This window comes from Zingiber officinale, chromosome 1B (genome assembly GCF_018446385.1).
Source record: "Zingiber officinale cultivar Zhangliang chromosome 1B, Zo_v1.1, whole genome shotgun sequence".
Lineage (NCBI taxonomy): Eukaryota > Viridiplantae > Streptophyta > Magnoliopsida > Zingiberales > Zingiberaceae > Zingiber > Zingiber officinale.
In genome coordinates this window covers 67,497,991-67,510,994 of record NC_055986.1, presented here as the reverse complement: position 1 = coordinate 67,510,994, position 13,004 = coordinate 67,497,991, and the positions used below count along the sequence as shown (strand labels likewise).

At 40.7% G+C, this 13,004-nt stretch overlaps 1 pseudogene; it reads left to right on the top strand.

The window, feature by feature from the left end:
* Window positions 1-12,687, top strand: part of LOC122038718 — a 198,379-nt pseudogene extending 185,692 nt beyond the window's left edge.
* The last annotated feature ends 317 nt before the right edge of the window (window positions 12,688-13,004 follow it).

Genomic DNA, 13,004 nt, shown 5'->3' with positions numbered 1-13,004 from the left:
TGGAACCTATAGGCTTTCCGAGTAGCAACCAACACGTATGTGGGAGCAATGCTCCACCACAAGAAAACCATCATATGTAGGTGCAATGCTCCACCATAAACAAACCATTATATGTGGAAGCAACGCTCCACCATAAACAAACCATCATATGTGGGAGCAACAGTCCACCACAATAATACAAATGACCAAGACATCTAGCTAGGGACTGACTATATGAGATCACTCTACCACAGATCACCGTGGGCAATCTAAAATGTTAGGGTCCTTGTCTGGGCAAGATCACTCTACGACAAATCACTGTGGGTACACAAGAAGTAGCTATCTCGCTAAGGGTTACGTGAGATCACTCTACCACAGATCACTGTGGGCGACCTAGAGTATAACACTCATTGTCGATTGGCTCTGACTTGATTGTACAATGGGAGGGAGCCCTTGTGTATAGGATACATGCAAATCCATATGTATAATAATCACTATTGACTGGCTTTGACCTCAACCTATAATGGGAGGGAGCCCTGGATGACAAGATATATGCAAGTTCAGATGTATAACAAATCATTGTTGACTAGCTTTGACCTTAACCTACAATGGGAGGGAGCACTGGCCGACATGATATACACACAATCACTATCAACTTTGTCAACATCATAGTGGAGACATAATCGTCAACCACTCGTAAGAGACTTAATTAACAGGATATATAGACATCGACACACTGTAGTATTGCTTACATAGTAACCGACTACATCAACAAGAGTATACGAACTCTATACAATGGTACACAATCATACATTGTATGATCAACATAGGTGTCTCTAAAAACATGGTCTATCCATCTCATATATCAATATATAGGGAAAAATCCATCAGGTGTCTACTAAACATCATATACTGTAGGTAGAAATACCTACAGTTCACACCGGACATGTGTACACACTATAACATAGATATAATTAATTAATATGATACCTCCAATAAATACACCAGATACATGTGTACACACAGCATAGGTATAATCAATATGATACCTCTAATATTATTCACCCAACATGTACGTACATACAACATAAGTATAATAAACTTGATACCTCTAATAATACCCACAAGATATGTACATAGATACAACATAAGTATAACATGCCAGACACATGTGCACATACAACATATGTATAATTAACATAATACCTCTAATAGTACACACCAGACATGTACATATATACCACATAAGTATAATTAATAAGATACTTCCAATGGTATACACCAGACATGTACGTACATACAACATAAGTATACTCAACCCGATACCTCCAATAGTACACACCAGATATGTACACACAATAGACACTCATGCACACACAATATAGGTGTATATTCAATAAGATACTTCCAGTAAAACATGTCAGAAATGTGTGCACATACAACATAGAAATACCTAGAAATATGATCCATTAACCACATATATCTATATGTATAAAAAGATCCAACAAGTGTCTACCAATAACATCTACAATAAGTAGCAACACCTATACACGGGTGCACACTAATATATGCATAATTAGCATGATAACTCCTATGGTACATAACATACACATATCTACGTTATAGAGTAAGAATATCTAAAGATGAAACTGTATATATAATAAACAGATCATCTCTAAGATCAAGTAAACAAGTATCAAGAATGGATAAGTATGAGTATATTTAAGGTAAAACAATCTAATCTATCAAGTAAAAACCATGCACTAAGTTCAATAAACTATAGAGGCCTAGGAAGAAGTACCAACCATTAATGTAGCTCGTGTTAGATAACTCTCCATGTCGAGACACTCATCTCTAACAGAGTCATGCATCAACATATATTATTTAGCTAATTACATATGAAGTAAATAGCTTAATCAAATCCCAAACTAAATTAGGGTAACCCTATTTTAGATTAAGTCCAATTAACTTAATCACATGATTAAACTTGGTCTAATCCATGATTAACCCTAGTTTAATCTATCTAATTAATTAGGTTAGGGTTCTAATCATGTCATTAACCCCAATCTAGTTCATTAATGTAATTTGATTAGATTTAACCCCTAAGATAAACCCTAATCCATTCCATACACTAATTACATTTGGGTTTACATCAAGGTCATCACCCAAAACTCACCAAGTTTTTTTGTCACTGGTGGCTCACAACTGGAGGTGATGCATGGCCAGAGAAGATGGTCAAAACTCTGGATAGTCGGCAAACAGTGATGGTCGGAGATAGCTTGCAAAGAAACCCCCAGTCTGAGTGCTCTCAGCCTTTAGTTTGTGACTGAGTGACATTGGACCATCACAGGAGTCAGATGACCTCTTGTCGATGGACGGAACAACTTTGACGAAGGGGGTAGTGCCCAGGAAAGCCCGTGGTGTGTCTCCTTAATTGGCTTAAAAACCAGGGGCCTAAAGAGCTACTAATGTTGTCACCTACCTCCTTTGCTCGCCTGTCGATGGCGCAAATGACCAACGATGGGTCAATCAGGAAGAAGAGGAGGCGACACTGAGTTGCCTTCACTCAAATAAATGGCTATGTGGAGGAGAGGGATTAGGCGGAGGCTTCTGGGCGATGGCGATAGAATCGAGCGACGACTGCTAGATGACCTGTGATGATTAGGAAAGGGGTGACAACTCACGAGGATAGCGACATCGATGAATCAGGGTAGGACGACATGGATCGGGAAATAGGGTGGAGGATTTGGACAAAAAATGTCAACTAGAGATGATCAAGGAAACAACAGTTGTGGTGGTGGTTGACAGTGATGACGAGCACAGGAGGGAGAGAGAGGGTTGGTTGGGGGCCGGATCTTCTGGACCAGGAATTCCTGGTCCCCTCCTAGATGACACAAGTAGCATAAAACTCTCCCTCACGTGCAAAGCACGTGCACACGCCAACGCCCAAAAAAACCCTAGCCTCTTCCAACTCCAACGTCGTCTCCCTCCCTCCAGCGTCGCTTCCCTCTCGTTGCCCTAGGGTTTTGATCCAAGTATGCTGATGTTGGGATTTTCGATCCGTAAAAACTGCTTTTTGCGTTGCGAAAACCTCTAAATCTCATGCCACCGGATCCGTGCGAAGTTATAAAACAAAATTTCGTGTGCATGTTTTCTAAACCTAGATATACTCTAGATCTACATGGTAGAGAGATTACCCTTGATGCGAAGCCCTTCGCTTATCCCGCTCGTCGAAGTTTGCCGGATCTCGAGAGTGTTCAAGTGGAGACTCCTCTATACGTATCCACACGAATTATTAGGTGGAGAAAAACCAAACAAAAGGTGTGCTAGCACCATTGAAGGTTCGACCAAGGTGGAGGAGAGGGAGAAGAAGATGAGAGGAGGAAGAAGAAGGAGGTTACAAACCCAAAATGAAACTCACACAAGAGTAAAGTGGTCGGCCACTTCAAAAGCTTTTAAACCTCCATGGGATATCAAGAGTCAAGGATCTTGATCTCCCTCATGAGGTGGCACACACATGTGCTAGCCTTGATGATATGGCACATCATCATTAGTCCACTTAATGCCAACTCACAAATGAGGTGGCAATGGTCAAGTCAAACTTGACCTTTCATCTACCTCTCAAGTGAAGTCAAACTTGACCACTTCTCTCCCATGGTTGATCAAATCTAACCATTGGTTCAAGTCAATTTTAATTTAATAAATCTCTATTCATTGAATTAAATTGGCTCAATGAGTCTAAGTCCAAATTAAACTCATTTAACACATGAACCAAATTGAGTCCAACTCAATTAGTTTACTTTGGATTACTCTTAATCCAATTTGGTTCATCACATGAACCTAATCCTCTTGGTTCATCAAATGAACCTAATCTCCATCTAATTGCCCTTTGTGTGTGACCCTATAGGTTCTTGTAACGTTGGCAATGCTCCTAAACCCATTTAGAAGCATAAGTAATGAGCGGTATCTAGTAACACATCATTACTACCCAAGTTACAAGAATGTTGAGATCCAACATCACCTTGTTACTACTAATTATGACTCTCACAATATATGATAATGTCCTTCTATCCTTGACATCTAGATTGATTAAATTGAGACATAGACCGTGTCATCCTCTAATCAATCTATATCTTGAACTCCAAGTAGACTCAGTCTAAACAAATGAGCTCAATATCTCATATTAACACATTTGGGCATGGTCATGCACTTCGTGGTCTCACTCTATCAAGAATTATGATGTCACTCCCGTCATATAGGAGGGATAGATCCCATCTACATCACTCACATCCCTCCGCATAATTTGGTACACACCCAGTAATCACCTTTATAGTCCACCCAGTTACGGGTGACGTTTGACGAAGCCAAAGCATGCAACTCCTTATGTAGGGAACCATGGTGACTTCAAGTTCAAGGACTCATAGTCATACTAATAGTCACATGAGAAAGAGTATGACACTCATATAACGATCCATGATACTTTCTCATGGCGGGTCATTCAATATACATTCTCCAATGCATACCCATGTGTCAACTTGATATCTCTATATCCATGACTTGTGAGATCAAGTCATTGAGTTAACCTATATGCTAGTCTCGTCGCATTAACATTGTCCCTGAATGTTAATACTTGACTAGGAATGATTAAGAGTAGTGTTCCCTATATCATCTCACTATCGATTCAACCAATCGATTGAAGGACGCTATTATGCTTAGTTATTTGGCACCAATACAAGTAAGTATAATAACCATAAACAAATGCCTTTATATACATAAGAAATATGATACAATGAGTCCATACAACAATCATCAAATGATTGGCTCTAGGGCTCTAACTAACAATCTCCCACTAGCACTAGTGTTAATCAGTGTAGGCTCTAAGGCCTAATGACCTAGTGTGACCATCATGCTTTCTCTGTGCCAAAGCCTTAGTCAAGGGATCTACGATGTTAGCCTCTGTGGGTACTCTGCAAATCTTCACATCTCCTCTATCAATAATCTCTCGAATGAGATGGAAGCGCCGTAGTATGTGTTTGGTCCGCTGGTGTGAGCGAGGTTCTTTAGCCTGTGCAATTGCTCCATTGTTGTCATAATAGAGCTCAATCAGATCAGCTATGCTAGGAACCACCCCAAGCTCAGTAATGAACTTGCGGGTCCAAACTGCCTCCTTTGTTGTTTCTAATGCAGCAATATACTCGGCTTCTGTTGTAGAATCAGTAATTGTGTCCTGCTTCAAACTCTTCCAGCTCACAACACCACCATTTATGAAAAACACGAACCCTGACTGCGATCGATAATCATCCTAGTCAGTTTGGAAGCTGGCATCACTATAACCCTTTACAGTTAGCTCATCATCGCCTTCATATATCAAGAAATATTCTTTAGTCCTTCTTAAGTACTTAAGAATATTTTTGACCGCTATCTAGTGCCTTTCACCTGGATCTGACTGGTATCTGCTTGTCATGCTCAAAGCATACAAGACATCAGGACGAGTACATAGCATGGCGTACATGATAGATCCTATGGCTGAAGCATAAGGGATCTTAACCATGCGGTCTCTCTCTTCTCTAGAAGAGGGACCTTGATTCTTCGAAAGACTCACACCATGTGATATCGACAGGAATCCCTTCTTGGAGTTCTGCATGGCAAACCATAGTAATACCTTGTCAATGTATGTACTCTGACTTAAGCCAAGCAATCTCTTAGATCTATCTCTATAGGTCTTTATGCCTAGAATGCGGGCTGCTTCACCTAAGTCCTTCATTGAGAAATAATTCCCGAGCCAAGTGTTTACAGACTGCAGCAAAGGGATGTCATTCCCAATGAGTAGTATGTCATCCACATACAATACTAGGAAGACAACTATGTTCCCTACAACCTTCTTGTAGACACAAGGTTCATCTTCATTCTTGATGAAACCAAACTGTTTGATTGCATCATCTAATTGAAGATTCCAGCTCCGAGAAGCTTGCTTTAGTCCATAAATGGACCTATGCAGCTTGCATACTCTGCCAGTATGCTGTGGATCTACAAAACCCTCAGGTTGTGTCATGTACACATCCTTGAGCAGGTTTCCATTCAGAAATGTGATTTTGACATCCATTTGCCAGATCTCATAATCATGGTATGCTGCAATAGCAAGCATGATCCGAATGGACTTAAACATCGCTACTGGAGAAAAGGTTTCATCATAATCAATACCATGAATTTGCTTGAAACCTTTAGCTACCAAGCGACCCTTATAAATAAGTCCATCCATGTCAGTCTTTCTCTTAAAGACTCACTTACATCCAATGGGTTTAACCCATTCAGGTGGATCAACCAAAGTCCATACTTGGTTGGTGTACATAGATTCCATCTTGGATCTCATAGCCTCTAGCCATTTCTCAGAATTTGGGCTCATCACAGCTTCCTGATAGGAGGTAGGCTCATCCTCAATGAGCACAACGTCATTATGGTCAGACAAGAGAAATGAGTATCTCTTAGGCTGATGACGTACCCTATCAGACCTGCGAAAAGGTAGGTCTACTTGAACTGGTTGTGGTTCCTCAACTCCTTGTGGAACAACATCATCCACAACACTTTGTGGTTCCAGTTCAACTTCCATCGAGGCTTCAATGCTATGGTCCACACCTTGAACTTCTTCAAGATTGAATGTACTCCCACTAGTTTTTCTAGAAATAAAGTCTCTTTCTAGAAATATCCCAGTTTTAGCCACAACTACTTTGTGCTGACTGGGAATGTAAAAGTAATATCCCTTCGTTTCCTTGGGATATCCAATAAAATAGCACTTATCAGATTTGGGTCCCAGGTTTTCCGAGACTTGACGTCGAACGTAAGCCCCACAACCCCAAATCCTCATAAAGGACACATGGCCATCTCTCCCAGTCCATATCCTATATGGTGTCTTTATCACAGTCTTGGATGGAACACGGTTGAGTATGAAGGTTGATGTGTCCAGATCATAGCCCCAAAGAGATATAGGAAGATCTGTGTGACTCATCATAGACCATACCATATCTAATAAGGTACGATTCCTCCTTTCGGATACACCATTCGACTGTGGTGTTCCAGGAGGAGTGAGTTGGGATAGAATCCCACACTCAGCTAGATAGTCACAAAACTCATGGCTAAGGTATTCTCCACCTCGATCTGATCGAAGTATCTTAATACTCTTGCCAAGCTGGTTTTGTACTTCATTCTTGAATTCTTTTAACTTTTCAAAGGATTCTGACTTATGTGTCATCAAATACACATAACTATATCTACTGAAGTTATAAGTAAATGTAATGAAGTACCTATAACCACCTCTGGCAGCGACATTGAAAGGGTCACATACATCACTATGTATAAGTCTTAACAAGTCAGTCGCTCTCTCGCTGTGTCCACTAAAGGGAGTCTTGGTCATCTTGCCCAGTAGGCATGACTCACATGTCTCATAAGATTCAAAATCAAATGAGTCCAGCAAACCATCTTTATGGAGCTGAGATAAGCGTTTGTCATTTATATGACCTAAGCGACAGTGCTAGATATAGGTTTGGTTCATGTCATTTGACTTGAACCTATTGGTACTTATGTTATAGATAGGGTTCTCAAGGTCTAGAATATAGAGTCCGTTCATCAGAGGTGCACTACAATAGAACATATCATTTAAATAAACTGAACAACATTTGTTCTTTATTATAAATGAAAAGCCTTTCTTGTCTAAACAAGAAACTGATATAATGTTCTTAGTCAGAGCAGGTACATAACAGCAATCATTCAATTCTAGTACAAGCCCAGAGGACAGAGATAGAGAATAAGTTCCTACAGTAACAGCAGCAACCCGTTCTCCATTGCCTACGTGTAGGTCCACCTCGTCCTTCGTCAATGCTCTGCTATTTCTCAGCGCCTGCACATTAATACAAATGTGAGAAGTACATCCGGTATCTAATACCCATGATGAAGAAATAGATAGATTGACTTCTATAACATATATACCTGAAGTGGAAGTCTCACTTCTTCTTCTTAAGATCTTCCAGGTACACTTTGTAGTTCCTCTTCCAGTGCCCGATCTGACCGCAGTGGAAGCAGGTAGCATCCTTGGCAACCCCTCCTTTGGGCTTCAGTGTCTTGCCTTTACCCTTGGCTTGGGACTTTCCCTTACCTTTGGGCTTGCCCTTGCCCTTGTGTTTCTGAACCATCAGAATAGAGTTGGGCTTAACCTTCTTAAGGTTGAGCTCAGCAGTTCTTAACATGCTAAGCAGCTCGGACAGTGGCTTGTCAATTTCATTCATATTGTAATTTAGAACAAATTGACTATAGCTATCTGGCAAGGATTGCAAGATCAGGTCAGTGGCCAGCTCTTGGCCAAGTGGGAATCCCAACCTCTGTAGGTTTTCTATATACCCAATCATCTTGAGTACATATGGGCCTACGGGAGTCCCGTCTTGCATCTTGCATTGAAACAGTGCCTTAGAGATCTCGAATCTCTCGTGCCTCGCTTGTCCTTGATATAGTTGACGAAGATGTTCAACCATATCATAAGCACCCATCAACTCATGTTGCTTCTGAAGCTCAGAGTTCATGGTCACGAGCATTAGACATGACACATCTAATGCGTCATCTTGATACTTCTTGTAAGCATCTCGGTCAGCTCGTGTGGCAGTGGCAGGAGGTGCCTCAGGAATGGGCTGCTCCAGGACATACAGTTTTCGTTCCTGTATGAGAATGATTCTCAAGCTCCTGTACTAGTCCAGGAAGTTATCTCCATTGAGCTTGTCCTTATCAAGGACAGAACGCAAGGAGAAGGAGTTCATGTTTGACGACATAGCAATCTACAACAGAAAAATGTAGAAAATAAATATCATATTCTATTAATCATTTAATTAGGTCTTTAATTAAACGATGCTTCCACTGAATTATAGAACTTTTGTAGAATCGAGTCATGGATGTGGTCAAACCACACTTACTAGATTCTATCTATAATTCGTGCGGGATAAGATCCACATCATACTACGCCTTGAGTTAGCTTTGGCTAAATCGCCCAAGAGTTAGTATGATCGGTAGGTAACTAATTACCAATTACATCTTTATGCAACTCTTATTTATAGGATCAAGATCCGCATTTATATTAAAACTTGAGTTAGCTTTGGCTAAATCGCCCAAGAGTTAATATAAATGTGATTTCGACCTATCTACCAACCATTGGAAAATGTCTATAGTTAAACTCGATTCAATTGAGTTAACTAGTTACTTAATCTAATTGAGTTGTACTCACCCATGCGTTGATAGGCGGGACCAAGATTGTCCCTCCGCACCCTACCAAGATAATATGCATTGTTCTGCTTTGGCAGATTCAACAACAACATGTGATTGAGGTAGTGATGGGTATTACGGCATGGTAGGCATTTCGAGTTGACGCGATTGAGATCTAATCTAATCGACGATGTGTATCATATACGTGATTTAGATCTAATCTAATCGTTAAGGTGCATCATGTACGCGATTTAAATCTAATCTAATCGTTGAGGCACTAATTAATTACTCTACTAGCATGCATCACATATACACACACAAGAAATTAATTAATTGTGATTAGTCATGGCCCTACTCCGATCTTCTCAAGCCAATGAGAAGATCGGATGGTCAACCTAGGGTCAACAGCTTCTTCAAGCTCCTCCCTTTGACCGTCATGTGTTGCTCGCACCCTCCTCGTAACTCCGTCTCGAGGGAACCTTCCACCGCTCCAATTTTGTACATTACAAATTTGAAACTCGAGTTATATTTGAGTCTGAACTATTTACAACAGGAATATAAAATAAAAGAAGGCACGACGCGCAGGTCCCGAATCAAGTACAATACGCACAAACATACAAAATGGCACGCAGGTCATCTTATGAATTACAACACATATTTCCAATCAAATTGGGTTCTTTGGGCCATGACCATCACAAAATGATACATATTTCTAAATTATGTAATTTTCATAAATTTCTGTAATTTTTCTAATATTTTTTATGATTTTATGAGTCGCAAATTCCTGGCAGTCCCAATTAGCGATTTTCGGGCGCGATCGCGGGACAATGCCCCTTGCGGGGTTAGGGGCGGCACCGCTTCTCGCGAAATGAATCTCACGAGTGTCCTACGATGATCTTACAGTGCCTTAGCCCGTTGTCCCAAAATATTTTGGACGAGGCCTTGCCGTTCGGAAGTTGTTTCACGGTAGTCGAAGCCTACGAGTGTCCAAACACTTGTTGCTTCGCTTCTACGAGAAAAATACCCATAAAATACATAAAAATCATAAAATCACAGAAACTTACAGATCCTTAATTTTTCATAAAAATTAAAATAAAACATGTACACGCTTCGCACGTGGCTCTGATACCACTGTTGGGATTTTCGAGCCGCAAAAATCACTTTTTGCATTGCGGAAACCTCTAAATCTCATGCCACCGGATCCATGCGAAGTTATAAAACAAAATTTTCGTGTACATGTTTTCTAAACCTAGATCTACTCTAGATCTACATGGTAGAGAGATTACCCTTGATGCAAAGCCCTTCGCTTAGTCCGCTCGTCCAAGTTTGTCGGATCTCGAGAGTGTTCAAGTAGGCACTCCTCTATACGTATCCACACGAACAATTAGGTGTAGAAAAACCAAACAAAAGGTGTGCTAGCACCTTTGAAGGTTCGGCAAAGGTGGAGGAGAGGGAGAAGAAGATGAGAGGAGGAAGAAGAAGGAGGTTACAAAACCAAAATGAAACTCACACAAGAGTAAAGTGGTCGGCCACTTCAAAAGCTTTTAAACCTCCATGGGATATCAAGAGTCAAGGCTCTTGATCTCCCTCATGAGGTGGCACACACATGTGCTAGCCTTGATGATGATGTAGCACATCATCATTAGTCCACTTAATGCCAACTCACAAATGAGGTGGCAATGGTCAAGTCAAACTTGACCTTTCATCTACCTCTCAAGTCAAGTCAAACTTGACCACTTCTCTCCCATGGTTGATCAAATCTAACCATTGGTTCAAGTCAATTTTAATTTAATAAATCTATATTCATTGAATTAAATTGGATCAATGAGTCTAAGTCCAAATTAGACTCATTTAACACATGAACCAAATTGAGTCCAACTCAATTAGTTTACTTTGGATTACTCTTAATCCAATATGGTTCATCACATGAACCTAATCCTCTTGGTTCATCAATGAACCTAATCTCCATCTAATTACCCTTTGTGTGTGACCTTATAGGTTCTTGTAATGTTGGCAATGCTCCTAAACCCATTTAGAAGCATAAGTAATGTGCGGTATCTAGCAACACATCATTACTACCCAAGTTACAAGAATGTTGAGATCCAACATCACCTTGTGATTACTAATTGTGAGTCTTCATAATATGTGACAATGTTCTTCTATCCTAGACATCTAAATTGATCAATGTGAGGCATAGACCGTGTCATCCTCTAATCAATCTAAATCTTGAACTTCAAGTAGACTCGCTCAAATCAAATGAGCTCAATATCTCATATTGACTCACTTGGGCATGACCATGCACTTAGTAGTCTCACTCTATCAAGAATAATGATGTCACTCCCGTTATATAGGAGGGATAGATCACATCTACATCACTCACATCCCTCCGCATAATTTGTTGCATACCCAGTAATCGCCTTTATAGTCCACCTAGTTACGGGTGATGTTTGACGAAGCCAAAGTATGCAACTCCTTATGTAGGGAACCATGGTGACTTCAGGTCCAAGGACTAATAGTCATACTAATAGCCACATGAGAAAGTATATGACACTCATATAACAATCCATGATACTTTCTCATGGCGGGTCATTCAGTATACATTCTCCAATGCATACCCATGTGTCAACTTGATATCTCTATATCCATGACTTGTGAGATCAAGTCATCGAGTTGACCTACATGCTAGTCTCGTCGTATTAACATTGTCCCTGAATATTAATACTTGACTAGGAATGATTAAGAGTAGTGTTCCCTATATCATCCCACTATCGATTCAACCAATCGATTGATATAGGTAAGAACCTTCTAGTCAAGGACGCTATTATACTTAGTTATTTGGCATCAATACAAGTATAATAACCATAAACAAATGCCTTTATATACATAATAAATATGATACAATGAGTTCATACAACAATCATCAAATGATTGGCTCTAGGGTTCTAACTAACAACTGAAGAATAAGGGAAAAGTAGGGAAGAACTTGAAGAGGGGAAAGAATGAAGCCGGAGATGAGAAGCACGAGATGGTCTTCAAGCCCTAGCCTTGTCGGCCAGGAGTACGCCCAGGTCCTCCGGATGCTCAGAAACGGCCGCTGCAAGGCAACGTGCTTCGACGGATCGAAGCGCCTCTACCACATCCGTGGTAAGATGCACAAGAAGGTCTAGATTGCCGACGGGGACATCATCCTCGTCGGCCTCTGTGACTACCAGGACGACAAGGCGGACATCATCTTCAAGTATATACCTGACGAGGCCCGTCTCCTTAAGGCTTGCGGTGAACTCCCTGAGAACATCCGCCTCAACGAGGGTACCGGAGGGCTTGACGAGGAGTACAAGGGCGGTGCCGATGACTACATCGAGTTTGAGGATGAAGATATCGACAAGATCTAAGGTAGTAGTGTTCTCTCCTATCTGTTGATGAGATTTTCCTTATCGTCGTCTTAAATCCGCTTCTGAGAATTGGGCAATAACATATGTGTATGTTGTTAAGGTCTTGATTTCTGTGATAGTTGTCGGTCTTAAATAAGGTTATAGTTCTTGTTTAATGTGATGAATGGTGCTTGTATTTCACTCGAGTGGGCTATAAAAATAACATCTTTGAACATCTTTAGTTTGATTGTTGCTATACCCTTTCAAACAATGCCGCAGATTTTCTCTGGCGACGCCGTCGGTGTCAGCTACGACTACGCCACCACCGTGGTTGATAGCCTCACTGAGAAGAAGCCTCTACCGGAGAAAGGTCAGTTCTTGGAGGCGGTGTTGCAAGCAGGGCCGACGATGAAAATT